Source organism: Bubalus bubalis, chromosome 22, assembly GCF_019923935.1.
Source record: "Bubalus bubalis isolate 160015118507 breed Murrah chromosome 22, NDDB_SH_1, whole genome shotgun sequence".
Classification (NCBI taxonomy): Eukaryota; Metazoa; Chordata; class Mammalia; order Artiodactyla; family Bovidae; genus Bubalus; species Bubalus bubalis.
In genome coordinates this window covers 2,325,742-2,347,909 of record NC_059178.1, presented here as the reverse complement: position 1 = coordinate 2,347,909, position 22,168 = coordinate 2,325,742, and the positions used below count along the sequence as shown (strand labels likewise).

Sequence of the window (22,168 nt, the reverse complement as noted above, 5' to 3'; positions counted from 1 at the left end):
TTTGGTTCATGAATCCGCATGAAAAAGAGAAACGCCCGCTATGCACATCAACAGGAAAGATGGTGTGACTTTGGGCAGGTTCTTTAGATCCTCTGCGTGCCTCGGTGCTGAGCTGCCTCAGTCGTGTCCGATTATTTGTGACCCCATGGACTGTAGCCCACCAGGCTCCTCTGTCCATGGGATTCTCCAGGCAAGAAGACTGGAGTGGGTTGCCATTTCTTCCTCCAGGGATTCGACCCTCTACATCCAAGTTTTCTCAGTAACAAAATAAGAGTGCTGAGTTTGACTGTTTCTAAGACCCCTCATGTTGAAACATTCTGTGATATTATTATTTTAATAATGATTCAAATAATACTGAAGACAATATTTCAGTCTCCTTTCTTGACAAACATGATATTTAAAAAGCAGAGAAACATGTGTATAACTCACTTATTAATAATAATGGATCACCTTTAACATGCTTATCATGTGCCACTGCTAAATAATTTTTATGGATTATCTCCTTTAACCCTTGTAAGAATGCTATGTAGCTCTATTTATACCCATTTTACAGATGAGGAAATAAAGGCACAAGATTAAATAACTTGCTCAAGGTCACAGGCAAGTAGCTGAGCCAAGATTTAAACTCAGACAGTGAGACTTCAGGGGCAGCCACCACCACTTTCCACTGCTTTCACTGTCTTAATGCTCTTCAGTGAAAGAAAAATAATAATTAGCAGCTATTAATTTTTCAGATACAGCACTAATCCACTAAATCACGTACAACTTTGCCTTTACTAGGTTATCAATAAGCATTTCTAGAGCTGTTTCTGGCAATTATTTGTTGCATAAGAATTTCAGAATAATGTCAAGAATAACAAATAGTTTTTTACTTACAAAAGGGCTGGCAAATTGAGTTTCCTTCATCTGTAAACCTCTTCACATAAAATTAGTCATCCTATTCTATACCTTATTTTTAGGCTGCTTTATGTTCTCTTAACATTTGTGCAGTTGAATATCAAAAATCACAGCAATTTTATCTCTGAGGTGTTACCAGAAGTTCATGTTCAAATATTAATTGACAGTCCATGCTAATTTTAGGAATTAGTGCTTTTATAAATAACATGTACCTTGCCCAGTGTTTAAAGGATCTGTTATGAACAAGGAGTGATCATTATGCATGTGTATCATCCTGAGTGTCCATGTGAGTTGAACAGTGAATGTATTTTCAACATTTTTTCTGCCATTTACTCTCTTCTTTGAAAAAACATCAAAACTAAATGATAGGCCAAACCCATATGTCGTTAAAACACAGAAATTCCCACTCAGTTACTGACAACTTACATTTTTTTCTATTAAGATAAAACATTTAATATTATTATTACTCTCATTTTTGAATTATTAAGTCATTTCACATGACACTTGCAATATGAATAACAATAATGAAAGTGAAAAAAGAAATTAAAGTGTACTTCCCAATGATATACCACTTGGAAGTGAGCTGTAAAAATGAAAACTCTTGAATGATTGCTTTGTTTCAGCAAAGCACAATTTGGGTGTCTCAAACAAGGTTATAAATACACATTGTGATCTTTGTGCATTCATGCTGTTTCACAAGTACTCCTTACAGGAGCACTGTCGGAGGGACTGAATAGGAAGCTTAATTTAAAACCATCAGCCTCTTCACTGTACATGGAATGACATAATTAAAGGACATACGCTCTGCCTTCATACCACTAAAGCTGTCACGGTTATTATATCCAGGCCAAGACGGGGATTTGATAACAAAACAGACCTTTGTGGTTGAATCTAGGACACTACAAACCATAACTCATGTAGTCTGGGGTACCATGTAGCCTAATATTTAATAATAAACTATAATTACTACAAAATAATAATAAACAATAATCCATTAAATATTAAAATATTCAATATTTTATAATAATTAATATTTAGTGGATCAATAATAAATATTACTTTATAATAAATATAATACATAATAATTATTTGACAATAATATATTAATATAAATAATAATAAATTATCCTTCTGTATTGGTGTTTTATCACCATTATAACAAATAACACAAGTCAGGTGGTTTAAAACAGCCCCAGTTCATTATCTTGTGGCTCTGGAGATCAGAAGTCTCGCCCGTCACTGGGGTAAGAATCAAGGTGTCAGAAGAGCGCGTCTCCCCTGAAGGAGCTCCGGGAAGGCACTCGCGCCTTCCCGTTTCCCAGCCTGCTCGCACTCCTCGGCTCAGGGCCCCTTCCGCCGTCTTCAAAGCCAGGGGCGGCGGCAGAGTCCTCGCAGCGCGTATTCTGCCACCGCCTCCGTCTCCTTAAGGACACGCGACGGCACTGAGCCGGCTGGATAACACGGATAATCCCCCTTTTAGAATGTCAGCACCCTGCGTTCCTCTAGCCGTGAAACCTAACACAGCCGCAGTTTCTGGGGAGCAGCACTGAGGCATTTGGAGGGACCAAGATTATTATTCTGTGCCCCACACCTTCTAAGGAATTAAAAGGAACCTTGATAAACTGTCCTGAGTGCACATGAGAAGTTATTTTTCATACCTCAGAGATGAGATCTCTTCCAGCCATGGGGTTTTCCAACCGAGCCCATCATGAGCTTCAATGGATGCTTGCATCTGCTCAGAATCAGGAGTCATCTTCAGGCCCAGACACGCTCTTTTTTCCAATGCCAACTAATAAGGGACACGGGAGGATTTTTGTAGTTTGCCTACCCAAACCCAGCACTAGCCAGGATCAATATTTTGCAATTCCTCATTTTCTCTGATGTCCCACATCAATTGTTTTTTTTTTAATTCCATTCAGTAAACAGTTGTGTAGTGCCAACAAAATGCCTGGCATCACGCTAGGTGCTGAAACACAAAGAGAAAAAACTGCAACCCGTGTTCTTGAGGCGCTCGCTGTGTGTGTTACATATGTGCATGCATGTGCATGTGCGTCGGTGTTTGGTCGCTAAGTGCTAAGTGGTGTCTCACTCTCGCGACCCCATGGACTGTAACTCACCAGGCTCCTCTGTCCATGGGATGGCCCAGACAAGAATACTGGAGTAGTTTGCCATTTTGTTTTCCAGGGGATCTTCCTGACCCAGGGATCGAACCCATGTCTGCTGCATTGACAGGCAGACTCTTCACCGCTGAGCCACCAGGGAAGCCCATCCGTGTGTGTGTGTGCATGTGTGTGTGCATATTTGTGTCATGGGTATACGTGATGTGTGCTCGGGTGTGGGTGTGAGAGAGAGCATTGTTGAGACAGAGCATTGAGGACTGTCGACACACAGGCTATTCCTCTTTTCTTTCTGCTCCCCTTTCCCAGGCCTACAGCCACATGCCTGTCCCAGACCATTATCACATTTTGCTTCGGCTACCGTGAGTCTCCCAGCTGGTCCCCTTTCTCTCAGTCTCCCACTTCTGAGATGCTCCACACTCAAATAGAAACACAGCTGAGCTGTGTCACTTCCTGCCTCAAAAGCGACACCTCCATGGCCTATGGAAAAAGTAGAGGCTACTCCACATGCTCTCCAAAGCCTCTGGGGTCCTCCTACCTTCCTCATTTTATGCCCTTTTAATATCATGCATATTTGGGCTGACCGCAATCACAGAAGTCCCACAAAATTGTCCTGTGCTTTCCCAGGCCACTCGATCCTTTCACCAACATCCAAGTAATATCCATTCTTCAGAACACGGCAGGCTACAACCCATGGGGTGGCAAAGAGTTGGACACGACTGAGTGACTAAGCATGCATGCTTTCATAGCACAGACCAACCATCACTGCTTCCACGGAACAGTCTCCTGTCCCTTCTCCACTGAAAATAATCTGCCTCTACCTGGGGTCCTACACCGCTTCATATTTTATTCTTTAACAAGGACTATCCCTTTCTGCCTTAGATCTTTTCCTTTGCTAAATATCAAGGCCCCTCTCTCAGATTATAACCCCCTTGAGAGCAGCCACCAGTTTTCTTTCTCTTTGAAACATCTCCAGTAACTAGCACAGCACCCTGCCTGTAGCAAGGACACGGCACTCAAGTTTATCAGATTCCACTGAGTGGATCAGCAGTGGCATCTTCTAGAACATGTCACAAGCACTGAACGTTTCTCTGACTAGTTCTCCTTGGAGGTGATGGTCGGTGGGTACAATTTTCTCCATGATATTCACAAACTCAGTGAAACAGATAGGAACTGACAGACATCAACAGTGAGAGAACCAATTTCTTCTGAGAATGAAAGTCACTGATTAACCCACAAATTCAAAGACCAGAATGAATGCACACGTTACATAAAAGCAGAAGTGAAGTAACATAGAACCTCAAGTGGCCTCAGTACATCAGTCTAGAAGCACCACCTAACTTCTACATCACTGCTACAGAAAAATAAAGAACATAGTTATTAATGGGAATTCTCGATGTTGTGAATGTGCATGTGTATCCAAAACAACTGTTTTATAATGAATATTTATGGTAAGATGGGCTACGAAGCTGCAAAAGTGTTTTTAGTTGTCATTGTCATCAGTTCTACTAAATAATTATCATCTCAAGTCCAAAAATATCCTGAATGGGTAATACTGAATAATCTAGATCATGAAATTGCATTAGAAGAGTATTAGCTGACTCAGGAGACTAATTATAACGAGGTATTGAGCTGCTTATCGCTCATCTCAATTGTAAAACCATAAACCACACCGTGTGGGCAGTGGCTGCCAGTCAGGATCAGTGTGGAAGAGTGAAACAGCACTCTTCCTATCGAACAAGGATGGGGAGTCCCAGCTCTGTCATTAACGCGGTGACCTTGGGAGCTCTTCATAAAGATCATCCCCCAGGAGGAAAGCGGATTCCGGCCTTACAGAAATATGGCTATCCTAGCAGCTGACGCTGCTCACGCACAGAAAACACTCTTAATGCTGCAGAAAGGTTGCACACATCCACTCACCTTTCCCAGGCTAATATCGTCTTGCTTAATGGGCCAGTTTAGTACTACTATTAACTGGATGATTATAATATGAGCAAGTGTTATCCATCCATGTCCTAAATAACAGTAGCTGACAAAATTATCAAACTGCTTTCTCACCCATGGTGTTTATCAGCCAGCGGTTGAGGCTACAATTATTTATATTTATTCCTGAATCTACTTTTTAATAATAGTAAAAATAAAAATAATAATGCCATTCCAGAGTGTTTTTACTGATAAATTTCCAAAGCACCTGCCAGTTATTCCATTTAATCCTATTAGCCCAGTAAAGTCAATGGGACACATTTTGGAAAGCATGCAAAATTGGTGTCGGAGCGCTTTCTGAGCACCTTCAACTAAGCTGAATTTGAGGATAGGAAAATGATTAAGACAAGGTTCCTGGCTTCAGGTTGCTTTTGGTTAGCTGTGGAGACAAGACATTGTGTTCCAATTATTCCTTATGCATCTTAGAAGTCCTAAGGGAACACAAAGGAGAAGATTGTATTTCTACTGGGATAAAAGTGTGTGTGTGTGTGTGCACAGCGGTGCAGTGAGGGAAGTGTTGGACAGAGGGAGGCATTAAAGACAGCTTCACCGAGAAGGTGACTTTGTCACTGGATTGAAGTCCCCATTCTATTTGTTCCTAGGAGAAGCTCTGAGTGTTACTGAATCTGTGTGCTTGAGATTCCTCATTCATTAAATATAGATAACAATGCTGAATTCACAGGGCTACTGGGAGGATGGACAGATTGAGCATGGTTGTGGTGGTGGTTTAGTCACTAAGTCATGTTCAACTCTTGGGACCCCCACGGACTGTATCCCACCAGGTTCCTCTGTCCATGGGATTTTCCCAGTAAGAATACTGGAGTGGCTTGCCACTTCCTTCTCCAAGGGATATTCTTTAAGCAGGGATCGAACTCACGTCTCTTGTGTCTCCTGCATTGCAGGCAGATTCTTTACCATTGAGCCGCCAGGGAAGCCCGTGATATAGCATATGGGAGAGCAATTTGTACGTATCAAAGCACCCAGTATACATGGTACTACTATTTCCACCTTGAAGAGGCACCAGCTAGGTCCACTCCAAAGCTGAACGGCTGGTCCAAGACTGCCCCACCCCCTGTGTGTGTGTGCTTAGCCGCTCAGTTGTGCCCAGTGTGTTGTGACCCCATGGACCGCAGCCTGCCCAGCTCCTCTGTCCATGGGGTTCTCCAGGCAGGAACACTGGAGTGGGTGCCACGCCCTCCTCATCCCACCACCTTACCTGGCGCCAGTACCCCACCTGGGACTCCGGTGGTCCTCCCATGACAGTGTCCACTTCAAGTTCGGAGCACATATTGAAAGCACACATCCTAATACCATTTGATGGGCCCTAAAATCACATTCAAATATTCATATTAGTAAACATTCCAACATCTGAAGACTTCTCTGTGAAATTTTGCCTCTCACTCCTAAGAGGATACTCTCCGTAAAAGAAGGCTCCAACAGAGATCCTCGTAAGGGAGGAATTGCAATGAGGAAAAGCTTAAATGTTTAATACAGGGATAAAACTGTATATACTTTTTTTAAGACAAAGGGTTTTATTCAGAGAATAAAATATAGCAGATCCTCAACTGTTTTAAGTGATTCAACTGTGAACTTCAATAGAAAATATTTGAATAGAAATGTGACTTGCATTTAATAGATACTCAACAGCTGTTGAATTCAGAGATCTAATCTGATCATTTTTACCCCTAAAATTGGAATAATAAAAATTTCCCCTCAAATAACATCTATCAATATTGTTTTGAGTCAATCCATCATAGTCCACTACTTAGTTTCTCAAAGATAAAACTTTACTTAAATCTAATAAAAAGGCTGAAATTCGAAAAAGGAGTACATGAAGGCTGTATATTGCTGCCCTGGATATTTAACTTATGTGCAGAGTACATCATGAGAAATGCTGAACAGGATGAATCACAAGCTGGAATCAAGACTGCCAGGAGAAATATCAACAACCTCCGATATGCAGATGACACCACTCTAATGGCAGAAGAGGAACTAAAAAGCCTCTTGATGAAAGTGAAAGAGTAGAGTGGAATAACTGGCGTAAAACTCAACATTCAAAAAACAAAGATCATGGCATCAGGTCCTATCATTTCATGGCAAATAGATGGGGAAACAATGGAAACAGTGAGAGACTTTATTTTCTTGGGCTCCAAAATTACTTCAGATGGTGACTCTAGTCATGAAATTAAATTACGCTTGCTCCTTGGAAGAAAAGCTATGACAAACCTAGACAGCATATTAAAAAGCAGAGACATCACTTTGCCAACCAACATCCATATAGTCAAAGCTATGGTTTTTCCAGTAGTACAGATGTGAGAGTTGGACCATAAAGAAGGCTCAGCTCCAAATAACTGATGCTTTTGAATTTTGGTGCTGGAGAAGACTCTTGAGAGTCCCTTGGACTGCATGGAGATCAAACCAGGCAATTGTAAAGGAAATCAATCCTGTATATTCATTGGAAGGACTGATGCTGAAGTTGAAGCTCCAATACTTGGCCATCATATCAATGAAGAGCTGACTCAATGGAAAAGACCCTGATGCTGGAGAAGATTGATGCAGGAGAAGAAGGGGACGACAGAGGATGAGGTGTTTGGATGGCGTAACTGACTTGATGGACATGAGTTTGAGAAAACTCTGGGAGATGGTGAAGGACAGGGAAGCCTGGTGTGCTGCAGTCCATGGGGTCACAAAGAGTCGGCTACAACTGAGCAACTGAACAACAACAACAAATAAATCTCATCCATATATATAACTGTTCCTCCCTTGTTAATAAGAAATCTGGAAAATCTTAAGTAAAAAGTGTTTATTTACTGTATAATATGTATCAGGCAATGTGTTGAGAGATGGAAATATTTAGACATTCATGGGAATTTCACAAATAATTGTATTTGCTGAATATATCCATCTGTATCAGTCAGGATTCCCCAGAGACACATACCAACAAGCAATAGATAATAAGTAAACGACTCATGCAATTATGGAGGCTGGCAAGTCTAAAATCTGCAGAGATGATGTCCCAGCTACAAGTGGAAGAATTCTTTCTTCATCAAGTGGAAGAATTCTCTCTTACCCAGGCAAAGGTCAGGCATTTTGCTCTATTAAGGCCTTCAACTGATTGAATGAGGCCCACCCCCACTGAGGACAGGGGTCTGCTTTACTTAGTCTACCAATTCAAATGTTACTCTCGTCCAAGAACATCCTCACAGAAGCACCTAGTACGTTTGACCAGATCATCAAGCACCCTGTGGCCCAATCAAATTGACACATAAAAATAGCCATACAAAAAAAAAAAAAAACCTCTTTTCCCCTGACTCTAAATTTCAGTAAGAAACTAATCACCAAGGACAAGTCACCTCAACAAAACATCAAGAGACTGGCTCTATTTTTAGATAAGGGGGCAGTATGGTCTGCCAATGATCTGAGGGCTCAAACATATTAGACTGCTTGGGATCAGAGTTTGTTTCCACCACTTAAGACCTATGTGATGTGGACACACAATTTTGCTATCTGAGCCTCACCTTCCTCATCTATTAAAGTAGGAAAATAATAGTGTATATTGAATAGAGTAGCTGGAAATTTTAAGTGAGAGGACTTGTCTAATGCACATCACATACTAAGTAAGTTCTTGAGAAACCTTAGCTGCTCTAACATTAATAATTCCTCCTCTTTCAATGAGCTCCAACTCCAGGCCTTACTAAACCTATTAAAATATGCACAGCTGCCTTAGCCAGGTATTTTTCTCTATTCGCACACATGGGGATGGAATCTGTTACTTATACACATAGTGTTATCAGTTGTTGATACACATAGATCATTGACTAACAATTCAATCAAAATAGCTTTCTGTATTTAAAAACTCTGTGATGTGGGAGGAAACCCTAAAATACCTGAAGATTATAAAGAGAGATTCAGATAAAGTACTGGACAGAGATCCCTTCTCACCCACTGGCTAAACCCAAATTGTCACCAGTAACTGTGAAGGGCCTGGCATTCCGGGGTACGAGGAAGGATGAGACTGTCCCTCCTGTCCACCTTGTCTGTTTGGCCACCCAGATGGAGAAGCTCGGATTATTGGGAATTACCTTCTAGAGTGGCCCTGCCATAGTCACTGTGTGAGTTGAGAAGCTCTCTTCATCCCAAAGCAGTCTCAGCTTCCTCCTCTGAAACTTGAGACCTTTAGACCCCTCTGTTCCATCTCTCCTTCACCCAGATGCTTAAAACCCAATGGTTTTGCTATGAGGACAAAAGAAGACAATCTGAACGGTTGGAGAAACTCTTAAAAGTAGATGACTGAGGTCTTTCTCTCCGTCTGCCAAGCCTCCTCATTCCTCCTGCTAAAAACGATTAGCGTCCTCAGCATCCTCAAGGTCAACGTTGAATCCAGGCTGAGACTCATCTCCTTTCCCCTCCTGTCTGCCCGTCTTCTGCTGTTCTCACCAACTGCCTCTTCCAGAATTCACAATGTGGGCAGAGTAAGTGACTTCAAGTTCAGGGGGAGTCTAGGGGCAGAAGCGCCCCCCGCGCCTGTTTACCCGGTTTCTTTCCTCTCCCTCCTAACATTTCCTTACTCTGTCAGCCAGTGGAGGAGTAGAAGCATTTAAATGCGGCTCTAAACTGCGTTTAAAGAATTAACCCATTTTGCCCCTCACTGGTCTAAACCACAGGGTGCCAACCGGACGCTAATTGCTTTCTTCTGGTGGGGTTCCAGACGGCTCCCAAGAAGGCAGGAGCGCATATTCCTGGCACCAATTGGCTCATTCAATTTGCTCGCACTGCATTAGCCTCCGCCGGAATATTCATGAGCAGGGGAATGAGGACCCGCGCAGGCAGGCGACAGCCACTCGGGCTGGGGAAGGCGCGAGGGAGGGGACGCGGGCCGCGCGCCGCGCTCGGGGGCCGGTGACCGCGCCGGGGGCCTCTGCTCGCGGCCGGGCGCAGCGCCGGGCACCGCGGCGGGCGGGGCGGGGCCTCGGCGGGCTGGGCGCGCCGGGCATCGAGCGCAACTCCTGGCGCCCGCGCGGAGACTTTGCCAAAGAGCCGAAGGGCGAGACGCTGTGCCACTTCTGACGGAGGGGGCCGGGGGGTGGGGGGACGGGGGCAGCGCCTCCAGCCGGGGCGAAGGGACCAGCGGGACAGCGGCCGCCCGGGGCGCGGGGCCACCATGTGAGCCGGACGCCGGCCCCGAGGAGTCTGGACCGAGCGGCCCCGGAGAGGCGCCGGCCGTGCCAGGTAAGCGGGGAGCTCCTGGGGGAGGGGGTGGGGGTGCCGCGCGTTGTCCCGGGCTCGGGATGCGGGGCTGCTCGGGGCGCCGGAGTCCGCGCTCCCGGGAGCCCCTTAGGGCGCTGCGCGCGCTCCGGCCCCGCGCCGCGCTCTCCCCGCAACTCCCCGCCACCGCGGCCGGCCTGCCAGCCGGTCGGAGTTGCACTTGCTCGGACTTTGGGGGCAGGGGACGCGAGGGCGCTCCCTTCGCGCTGAGAAGCCGCTTTCTGCAAGCGGGAGGGCGGTGGGGCGGGCCGGGGGCTGCGCGCCCGGCCTTGGGGACCCGAGACCCTCGGGGACGCCGACCCTGGCTGCACCCTCGCTTGCCCCCGAGCGGCGGCGCCTCTCCCCGGCAGCCGCGGGCTGGAGAGGGCCGGCCGCGTTCCCGGCTCGAAGATGCGCGCCGGCGGGGGACCCGAGACCTGAGCTCCAGGGAGGCTGGCGCGGCCCCCGTCCGAGCCTGGCGCGGCACCCACGCCCGAGTCCGGCCGTGGGAGGAGACCGTGGCGGCGACTCGCTTCCCCGCCACCTGCCGGACACCGCCAGCTCGCCGGGCCCGGATGCTCCCGGGGACGCTCTGGATGGCGCGCGGGTTGTTTGGGCTTTGCTCCCTCTAGTTGCGGTGGATGGAGACCGGGGGTGGGGCGGCGGAGGACCAGATGGGGTGAAAGTTGCCGATGTGCAGAGGAAACGCTCTCGCGGAGTTCCAGCGTGCCCTTAGCAACACAGAGAGACTGTAGGCTGGACCTACGACGGAGCGTAACTCTGCCGGGCTATCCTCCTCGGGTTGGGCTGGAGGATGAAACCCAGAGGGCAGCCGGGAGGCAGCGCCGAGCTGTTTTTTGCGCACCCCTCCCAAGACAGGCTGAGAGTAACAGGGCTGGCATGAGACCACTGGGGTTGGTCTCAGCAGGTTCGGAGTTTCCTATGCCATCATTAGTACTGCTATTAATGCTGTTGTTATTGGCACGGATGCCAGAAAGGATTTTGTCTTCCAATTGTTATAAGTCGCTTGGAAACAGTCTGCCCCTCCCCGCTCCCAAATGTCCCTTGATCCCCTTAATCTCTTGATGCTCCTCCCCATCAAAGAAAATTATCCCTCAGATCTGTGGGGGTGTCAGGGACAAGCCCCCCCGCCCCCCCCCCCCCCCGGCCCCGGCCCCGCAAAGGAACTGGAGCTACATAAGAACACCAGAAACAGCAAAAAGTCGCAACTTCACAACGTGCTTGCACCAGCGCTCTAGATGAGGGTTATATTTCTATCCACTCTAGCGTCCTTTGGCTCCAGAACGGTGGAGGCATTGCCAATCTCTATCCCATACTGGACTCAGCTGTCTCTTTTGGTGTATTCCTACAATTTGGAAATATATTTTTCTCTTGTGACCCTCGCCATCCCACTGGGCACGTCACCTGGCCGCTGCAGGCTGCAGCTCCCAACGCCAGAGGCACACAAGGGCACCTGTGGCGGCCTCCGCAGGGCTTGCCCCTGGTCCGAGCTGCTCCTGGGTGCAGAGCTGGCCAGCTGATGACGCAGAAGACAGGGCAGGAGGGTGGGAGAACAGCGTGTGAGTCAAGCCAAGAACAGGAGATGAGGTCAAGCCTCCTCGCTGGCCACATCCCTTCCTGCCAGAGAAAAGAGAGAGACAAATGGAGAGCAAACGGGAAGTATTAGAAATTGGAACCAAGCTCTCAGAGTCTATTTAGGCTGTTGCCATTGACTTTGCTATGACCTTCCCTTGCCAGTGCTTCCGATTTTCCCTGTTTGCCAATGCACTAGTAGCCGTGCCTTTCTAATAGGACGGTCACGGTGAGATGATCTAATTTTGTATCCCCAAAATGCTGCAAGCGTCCTGGGAAAAGACAGTCTGTAAGATACGCAGTTTTCACATTTTTGTGGGGAAGTTTGCTACACTGCAGGTTACGGAGCGACATTTTTAGCATGTGTGCCTTGTGGCGGTGTAAAATTAAAATGGAAAGGGAAAGTGCAGACATAAAAATGACTTAGCATTCTTGACACTCTTGTAGAAAAATTATCTTTCATTTGGGGAGAGTTGCCTGGGAGTTTAATCAGTGTTTATACTACTGAAACGCCCCCTTCTACCTTTCTCCCCAGTAAAATTTTATGACCTAGTTCTCCCAGGAAAGGCAATGGGAATGCAGAAAGTGAGCATGGAAGGGTTGTTAGGGGAGCCATCGCATAGACTTTGGAGACTGGAACAGGAAGAAAGATGCCATCCTCCTTGCAGAGCAGGGAAATGTTCTTCTGGAAAAAACAGCTTAACAGTGTAGGGCAATCGACCCAGTCCTGGCTGTTGTCTATTCGCAGATTCAGGACCAGAACTCGATGCTCCAAAGAGGGCTAAGCAGGGGGCCTTGCTCGCCTCCCTTTGGTAAAGACACTGCCCTGCTCCGCTCTTGGGATTGCTGTTAACTTCTCCCTCCCTGCCTGCTCACTGCAGTCGTTTCCCTTGCCTTTGCAAAGCGATTCAGATGTACTCTGTCAGTCCCTTATATATTTGTAAATATCTCCCAAGTTCTGAAGCTTCTCAGAGACGTGCAGCTGTTGGCAAATTCAAGGAAATAGTTGGAAGTAATGAAGAGTGTCACTGAAAAGTGGGTATGTTTTTCCCTGGTGGAGAAGTTTTTGAATGCCTTTTGAGCTAGAAAATTAGCAGTTTAGAAAAGCAGAAGGGATTTCCTTGACTTCCCTCTACTCAGAAGCCAGGAGCTGTGTTTTTCTTTCCCTCATAGTAGTGAGCACTGTTTGCTTAAGCATTTTTTTACAATTTTGGACTTAAAATGGGCTTCGGCCTGATGGTGTTCTATGGAAAGAGGAAAAATGTAAAGAGATACGGAAGGAAGAGCTGCAGTAGCTGGGACATAAATCAGCCAGAATATATGGGGGGGTGATGAGAATAGGTCTTTTCACCCTAAAAAAAAGAGTGTCCACTCTGGAAGAAAAAGAAGTCTGATTATTGGCATCCAAGCCTGAAACCAAGGCAGCTGATGCTGAGAGGAGCCAAAGGGCAGTTCTTCTTAGTTTAGAAACAGCAAGACAGTCTCTGCCAAAGGTTGCTGTAAACACGGAATAAAGATTTCATTGTGGGCTGGTGTGACTAGAATAATTAGACGGCTAATTGTTCATTCTGATCTGGTGGTGGTGTAATCAGCAGTGCAGAGCAGTGAGAATAAGAGCAAGGGAGAAATAGAAAAGTAACACATCACTTTTATCTTCACTTGTTTTACTCTGAGGGTATTAGGAAAGTCCTGGTTAGCTTTTTTTTTCTCTTTTTAAAGTATATTCATCTCCCCAGAACCCTGAGAACACTGGCAGTCTGAAATCCTCTGCTGCCATTTTCCCCCTTCCAGGTTCCACTCTGGTTATGGACAAAATTTCTCACCTTCTAAAATCAGCATGGGAAACTGCAGTAGGAATGAATGCATTAGGTAACTCCAGTATTAATTAATAGGTTTGCTATGTGCAAGCCTTAGTATCAGCCCAATCAAAATACACACAAGTAGCACCACATTTTTGTGCTTCTCCAACAAATATTTCACAGATATATAAGGTTTAAGAAGTAAATATTCCATTTTTGACACTTAATTATATTTTCTGTTGTGAACCAAATTGCCTAGTGATTAATCTTTCACATTTAATTGAAGAAATGGCCTCTTCGTTATTTTCATACTAATTTAGGACAAAAAAAAGCAAACATAAGCAATAAAGGTGATTTTTAAGTGACTGAGCAGCTACAGTTCTTATCGGCAGTGGACTGTGACTTATTGTTATTTACTAAAAGATGGCACTGTCATAAATCCCTTCTGAAATGACTTCTGCAGTGAAGAAATGAGTAAAGGAACGGAGAGCATTATGTACTTAGCGTCTGGGGTGCAGGAAAGGAAGAACCATGTATTCGTTAGTTCAAACCCTCCTTGAATCTCAGTGTTGACATAGAATATGGAGCAAATTCTCATTATTTGAATTTTAAAAAGGAACATTCTTAAAGTGTCAATGTTCTGGGAATAAAAACACTGTGCTATAAAGAAAGCATAATAAATCACGTAAGGTCATAAAGTCTCATAAAGAGAAATACTTAGTTTCTCCAAGATACTCATTCTGTCTCAATTTGTTTAAGAGGTACAGAACTGTCCTTCCTAACCTTTAGTTTCTTTTATCCGTCCTGAATCAAAAAGGACTGCAAAGGAAGAATACGTACTGAAGTGTTAAAAAAGCAAAAGTGGTACAAAACTATTGAGCTTTCAGAAGGCAGAATTCTACTTTACAAAACGCACCGTCTACAGCAATTAAAAATAGAAAATCATATTTCCACATTAAATTATAGAAACAACCCATTTTAAAGAGAAATTTAGCCTTTTCTCATTGAATTGCTATTCATGGTTTGCTAAATAGTTTTTCAGAGTAATCTGCCAATCTGCTAACCAGGACTGTCTAGTTAAGAATATTCCTAATTGCATATGGATTACCTTAATTTTAGAACCCTAAGAATATTCAACTCAAAGCATTACTCAAGAGCAATGCAAAACAGAAATGATCCAATTTGCCTAAAGGTACATGTAATGTTTTTAAGTTTAAAGACTCATAAAAGAGTGAACATTTGGTATGGGAGTACATCAATGAATAACTACAATAAAAGAGTAAGGGAAGCTATAAACTGTTGGATCTTTTAAATATATGCAAAGTAAGGTTATAGCAATACAGCTCATTTCTCCTTCCAAAACAGGAAGGGCCAGCCATGCAAAATACAAATGTCAAAGACTTGTACAACACTGCCTGAAATGGAAGTATTTTTGCTATTTATAAGAATGTTTGACAATCTAATCAAAAGTTAAAAATGTATTCCAACAAATGCCATCATCATGTTAAGAGTAAAGAGGTATCTTGTATGGAAGAGATTTCTTTATAGTTCTATGCTCCTAACTGGAATCTTATACATAGTAGATTCTCAATAGATAGGTATTTATTTCATTTTTATAAGGAAAATAAAATTGAATTAATGGAATTTCCAAGATAGATGAGTTTATAAGTCAAAACCCTGAATGTTCTTTGTTACTTCAAATTCTTCCTCTAAACTGGCGAGATATGCTTGTGACCAATAGTCATAATTATAGGCAATACTCTGGTCTGGGTGCGAGGGAAGTTTAAAAAAGATAAAAAGAGGGAAAATGTCGAGGCTTTCCTTTCACTTTAGTTTTACCTGAGTGTCAGGTGTGTCTCCGTACACCCAGGCCGCTACAGCGCTCAGCATCTGTGCGTGATGAAGCCGCGTGCCTGCGCTCAGCCGCTCCGTGGTGCAGATGGCACTTCGCCAAATGGTCGTTACCCACGAGAAGTCCTCGCACAGAGCCCGTCTCTGAAGTACTGACGTACTGACCGACCATGACTCAAAGGCTGCGGTGGCAGCTAGTACAGGGTAATTCAGATGATAACTTCATTCCACGGCAGTGGCCTCCTTGGTTGTCACAGACGTTTGGTTGACACACAGCCCAACGTTCAGACCCAACCATGCAACTGCAGCCGGGTTCAGCACCAGACGGGAGGGCCGAAACCTGCAGTGAGGTCCCCTCTGCGCAGCCCACTCCCGCCACCTGCCCTGTCCCCGCCAATGACGAAATGAGCTCTGTTGACTGTCCACAGAACGAAAAACAGGGGCCGCAGGGAGCTGAAATGTCTGTACGTGTATCATCACGCTGCTTTTCGTTTGTTTTTCTTTGAGGTCTGACCTTCGTTCAATGAACAAGGTGGTCTCAGAGTTTTCCTGGAGAACAGTACATAGTGTAATGCGGTGACATAATTGGGAGCTAATAGTCAAGAGAAAACCAGGCCAGAATTAGCAAGAAGATTCAATTACCTCTTGTTCCCAGAGGCAGCCGTTTACCAAGACCCGTGCTAAAGTTGTGGTCAAAACAGGATGGGGAGATGGGCAGTGTGGCTTATTTGTTCTCTGGCTGATGTCTTCGGATGGAACCAAGCCTTGGTTTCCACTTTTCACCAGTAAATCAGAACAGAGTTTATTAGATGGCAGCTGATAGAAATTGTTGAATGCACACTTTAAGAGTAAGCTGAACATAAGTATTTTAGATGTGTTTATAAAAATTTGTGGTTAAAGATATTGTAACATACTATTTTTCTCTGATGGAATAATGTGCATTTCATATCATATTCATTATTCCTTTTTTTCATTTTATAAAGCTAGTGACTTTGAACCCTTATCAATTCCTAATGTGGGGTTAATGTGCACATATTATGAATAATCAATGAACTTACCATAATCTGTTTGTAAAAACCAACAAGAAGTAATTTTATTTAGCACATTTAATTAGAAAATAGCTGAAGGAGTTTCATTTAGATGTAATCTCTGAAGGAAACCAAATATGTGTTTTTTTTTAATTTGAAAGATTCTTAGCACTCAGTTTTTGCATATAAGATCCTTTTCCATGCAAATGTTTTGAGTAGACATGTAGAATGCACAGTATCACCTACTTAGTACCTTTTAACTTTGACGGGGGCGGCGGGGGCGGGGGGAGCCAGCTGAACATGCCAGCCATTTCTGTGCCCACCCTTACACAGACCCAAAGGTTTCCTTCATTTTGCTTGTATTGTTAAGAAACAAGGCAGGTTTCAATATCTTGTTTTCAAATTCCTTGATCCCTTACATCCAAGGCCTCATCGGAAGTATGAATTGCAAAGGCATCATCATTACACCATTGAGAGAAGAAGCCAGGCTGGAGAGCATGTGTCTTGTAAGCTTTTTTTGGATATTGAATAAGATTCTAAATCTGTGCCATACTTTTTGCACAAACTGGCAAGAACCCCCAAGGATGTTCATCTTATAAATAAATACGAAATAAGATTTATGCTATCATTAATCTCACTGCTTGGCTTCCCAGGTGGTGCCGTGATAAAGAATGCAGGAGATACAAGAAACACGGGGTCAATCCCTGCAACCCCTAGAGTAGGAAATGACAACTCGCCCCAGTATTCTTGTCTAGAAAATTCCATGGACAGAGGAGCCTGGTGGGCTACAGTCCATGGGGTTGAAAACAGTCAGACACGACTGAGAGACTGAGCACAATCTCACTACAAATTGTATTTCAAGCAAATGGTACCTAGCAGTCAAAGTACTTCTTCATTAATCTTATAGTTTGGAAGTATTATAATGGCATCTACCTTTATCCATAGCCTATGTTCTCCGCTCAATAATATTGGGAACATTTATTCAGTCCAAAAGTATGAGGCATACTCGTATTTGGAAATAAAATCCTTGAGTAGTCATTAAAAAATTAATCCATTTGGCAGTTCAGCACCTCAGTGGAATACTTCAGGCAGCTAAGCACAGAGGTGATCATCTGATTCATGGGGCTGGTGAGTACTTGAGGTCAAATTGCTGAGGCTTCTTTCTTTAAATACAGAAAAACAACAGATTTCTTCATGATATAGAAGTGCTGTCCATTTCTTTAGATACATCTATGCAGTGCGCCTGTGTCAATTAAAATGCATTCAGAGAGAACCTAGACAGGGCCATGAAAACAGCCACCATTGATTTAGTCCTTGCCTCTGTGCCAGACACTGTGCTAAGTTTGTAGCTCAGACGGTAAAGAATCTGCCTGCAATGCAGGAGACCTGGGGTTCAACCACTGGGTCAGGAAGATCCTCTGGAGACGGGAATGGCAGCCCACTCCAGTCTTCTTGCCCGGAAAAATCCCATGGACAGAGGAGCCTGGCGGGCTACAGCCCACGGGGTTGCAGAGACTTGGACACGACTGGGCGACTTCCCTTTCACATGGTGCGCTTGTGTCAATTACAATGCGCAGCATTGAGAGAGAACGCAGAAAGGGCCGTGAAAACAGCCACCATGACTTAGTCCTTGCCTCTGTGCCAGACACTGTGCTGAGTGCTTCAGATGCATGACCCCATTCATCCTCCTGGTGAAGCCTGTGTAGCTACCATCTTCTTTTTACAGATGCAGAATCCGAGACACAGGATTATGTGGTCTCCTAGGCAGATTTCAAACCCAGGTGTCTCCGGCTCCCAAGTTTGGGGTTCTAATCATGCAGTTACACTGTCTTCCCTACAGCAGGGTTTCTTATCCTTGGTACTAAGGACATGTTGAGCCAGATAATTCTTAATTCTTTATTTGTCGTTCAGCCGCTCAGTCGTATCTGACTCTCTGTGAGAGTCGGACAAGGCACGCCATGGACTGCGGCACACCAACCTTCCCTGTCTTTCACTATCTCCAAGAACTTGCTCAAATTCACGTCCATCAAGTCAGTGATGCCATCCAGCCATCTCATCCTCTGTCGTTCCCTTCTCCTCGGCCCTCAATCTTTCCCAGCATCAGGGTCTTTTCCAATGAGTCAGTTCTTCGCATCAGTATTGGAGTTTCAGCTTTAGCATCAGTCCTTCCAATGACCACCCAGGACTGATCTCCTTTAGGATGGACTGGTTGGATCTCTTTGCAAGGGACTCTCAAGAGTCTTCTTCAACACCACAGGTCAAAAGTAATTCTTTATTAGAGGAGTGAAAAGGAGCTGTCTGGTGCATTTTAGGACATTTAGCAACAACCCTGGTCTCTACTTGGGTTGGGAAGGTCCCCTGGAGGAGGCCATGGCAGCCCACTCCACTATTCTTGCCTGGAGAACCCCATGGACAGAGAAGCCTGCTGGGCTACAGGCCACGGGGTCGCACAGAGTGGACACGACTGAAGCCACTTAGCATGCACGCACACTGTATTTTCTCTAATTCACATATTCAGAGTCATTGTAGTAAACGGAATAGAATAAGCAGGAGAACTTTACCACATGCCACACAAAATAAGAATCACTTCCTGTGTGCCAAGCCTTCTGGAAAGCATATCACCAGCATTAAGCCATTGCTTTCTGACTTGAGCTTCGTGAAGCAGGAACTGGCATCATCACCACGTTGTAACTGGGGAAACCGAGTCACAGAGAAGGGGCATAACCCCTCCAGCCTCACACGGCTAGGAGTCCCAGCCTTACTACTCTGAACCTGAGTCCATCCCAAGTTACAAAATCTGTCCTGCTCCTCACCCTTTCAGCATATAGGAGTACACTATTAAGTTTGAAATGAGTTTTTCTAGTGTATAAGACGTGTGGTTATTTAAATGCAAATACCTAAAACACCTTTCAAGAACTAAAATACATCATTTTAAAAATTATTTGGTTATTTCTATTATCTATGATGTTGCTTCCTTCAAAGAGCATAAATTGCTCTGAGTCAACTTTAAGTAAATAGGGAAAACAGGGTTTTTAGGGTTTAAGCAATAAGTTTAGAAAGCAGATGCTAAACAGTGTTTTAAGTCTTCAGCTGATTGTTGTCTGGAAAGGTGGGCACAAAGAAGTACCACCTAAAAATGTCTTTGAGCAGCCGTTTTGTCAAAAGGAAGGAAGCTTCACTGGACCCTGTGGCTTCTGCCGTCTAGAAGAGGACGTCGGACGTCATCTGCTGATAACGAAAATGGTTTTTGTGCAGTGTGCTCACAGCCCACCAAGGCTCACGTCTAAAATAACAGCCTAGCTGAGCCTCTTACCATAACGTATTCTCACCAGGGTTTCATTCTCCCTTGTCAAATTGTGGCTTGCAGAACCTTTGTATGACTTTGTGAAGTGGAGTGGAGATTATCACACTGGTGTTTTATTCACAAGTACCCACCCCTGGGTTTTTACATTATTCCATAGGGGGACACTGATACAAAGAGTGTTCTCAATATTCTTCATGGTGGGAAGTATTGTCAATCAAGAAGCAAGACGTCTCCTCAATGACCACAAGTCATTGGAAGCATCTCTACAACCTGAAGCAGTATGGAACCATGAAACTGTGCTTCCCATCATGTGTGAGCCACCCAGAATGTAGGATCGGATAGGTTATTCAGGGGATTTGGACAGAACGAGTTAGGAATGAACCTGGGAAAGAGACATCCTACAAGCACTGAAGAATGTACCAAGCAAATGCTGCTACCAGAGCCTGACCCTGGACTTCAGGCTTCTTGGGTCAAAGTGTGTCAAAAGCCATATGGCTTTGATCTCTACCCTCATTCATAGTTCTGAGAAGTGTAGATGGCCTTAAGTCCTGTACCTTTATAAGTCACCGGCTAAGGGATATGAATAGCTGGGTTAGGATTAAATGATGTACAGAGGAGAAAACCAGTGACCACTAAGGCATGGCCTTATAGTATCAAAGACTAGAGAGGAAATGTCCATTAGGAGTGTGTTTTATTATAACATGCAGCCTTCAAGTTAGAGATGTTACCTTCTCTTTCCCATCCCAACCTCACCTCTACTAATGTTCTACAGGAGATACCAAAGATAGCTCTTGCATGTTTAAGATAAAAGGAAAACTTTCATACATTTGGTGCTAGGTAAAAGAAATACTTAAGCCAAATTGAAGACATCAAAAATAAGCAACTGCATTGAAAAGTCACAGCCATATTGAACAATAAACAATTTATGGAAGGAGCCCAGAAAAATTGTTTTTTAAAAAAATTGAAAAGCATAGCTTCTGACAAGTATTCCTTATTTATGAGTGTAAGTAGAGTTTTTTAAGAAATACAAAAATGCTAAAATAAAATGCAAGTTGGACATGTACATTCCTCTCTGAGGCTTGGCATAAGAGGGAAATCTAGGCACATATGAGGTTAATTGCAGAGTGTAATTCAATGATCATTATCTAACACTAATTGAGAGAACAGAAGGTCAGGATTACGTGAAATTGTAAATGATTCCAAATCATTTATGGTTGACTAGGGAAGAGCTTTTGGCCTTTGACTTGAGTATTGGTAAGCCTGGGGATCTAGCAACTCAGTGTTTAAAACGAAGGGACTCTCCTAAGTGATGTTTAGATGCCCAAGCGTAGACACTGCTCTCTTGTTTAATATTAGTTAGCTGCATCGGGACTTGTGGCACGCGGGATCTGCTGTGTGAGGCGGCCTCTTCTGTTGTGGGTGCGGACTCTCTGGTTGTGGTCCCAGGGCCTCAGCAGTTGTGGCACGCGGGCTTAGGTGCTCTGAGACCTGTGGGACCTCAATTCCCTGACCAGGAATCAAACCCCTGTTCCCTGTGTTGCAAGGTAGGTCCTTAACCAGTGGGCCCCCAGGGAAGCTCCTAGATACTTCTTGTGTTCCCCCTCCTTTCTTAGCTCAGCTCCCCTCTACTTGTCCTGGGGAGCTCGTGGGCTGCACTCAACAGACCAGGGCTGGGCTTACTTTCTGCTGAGGACGCCAGATAACTGGATGGTTCACTGGCTGTATTCCTGCTCTGGCTTCCTAGGCCCTTCAAGGACCCATGAGGGCAAGAAATCGGAGGAAGTGCTGAGAGTGTTCACCCAGAAGAGTCTGCCCCAGTGACACCACCCAGGGCTGACAGACCCCAGGCTGTTTACCGCTAGGAAAAATACAGAAACAAAAACACCGACTCTCTCAAATATTTCTCTGGTTCCAAGGCAAGCTGGAATACAAATTGTTTCGAAAGGATCCCGTGCATGCAAAGTGAATAGCTGTCAACAAAGCTATAATTAAGGAGATGAGATGCTGTCAATAAACTTGAAATAATGCTCTTCCTTGGAGCGGCCACTTTATGCCTTCTCTCTTCTCTACCCTCTCTTCACACAGCCTCCCTCCAGGATAAGCTGGAGTTTTCTCAACACCATTTAGGAGGGAAAACTCCCTGCGGAGGTTTTTAGAGACTTGGAGAAATAACACAGGCCGTGTTTTTTCTTCCTTTAGAAATGCTTGATGTTGTTGTTTAGACCCTAAGTTGTGCCCGACTCTTTGCGACCCCCTGGACTGTAGCCCACCAGGCTCCTCTGTCCATGGGATTCTCCAGGCTAGAACACCGGCGTGGGATGCCATTTCCTTCTCCAGGGGACCTTCCCCTCC

General features: G+C 44.7%; 1 protein-coding gene across 1 annotated transcript in view; it reads left to right on the top strand.

The window, feature by feature from the left end:
* Positions 1-10,001: 10,001 nt before the first annotated feature.
* CDH20 (cadherin 20) overlaps positions 10,002-22,168 on the top strand; it is a 216,851-nt gene continuing 204,684 nt past the window's right edge. The window contains exon 1 of the mRNA XM_025273737.3: positions 10,002-10,226. The gene's annotated coding sequence lies outside the window, so the exon portion shown is untranslated. The remainder of the gene's footprint in view (positions 10,227-22,168) is intronic.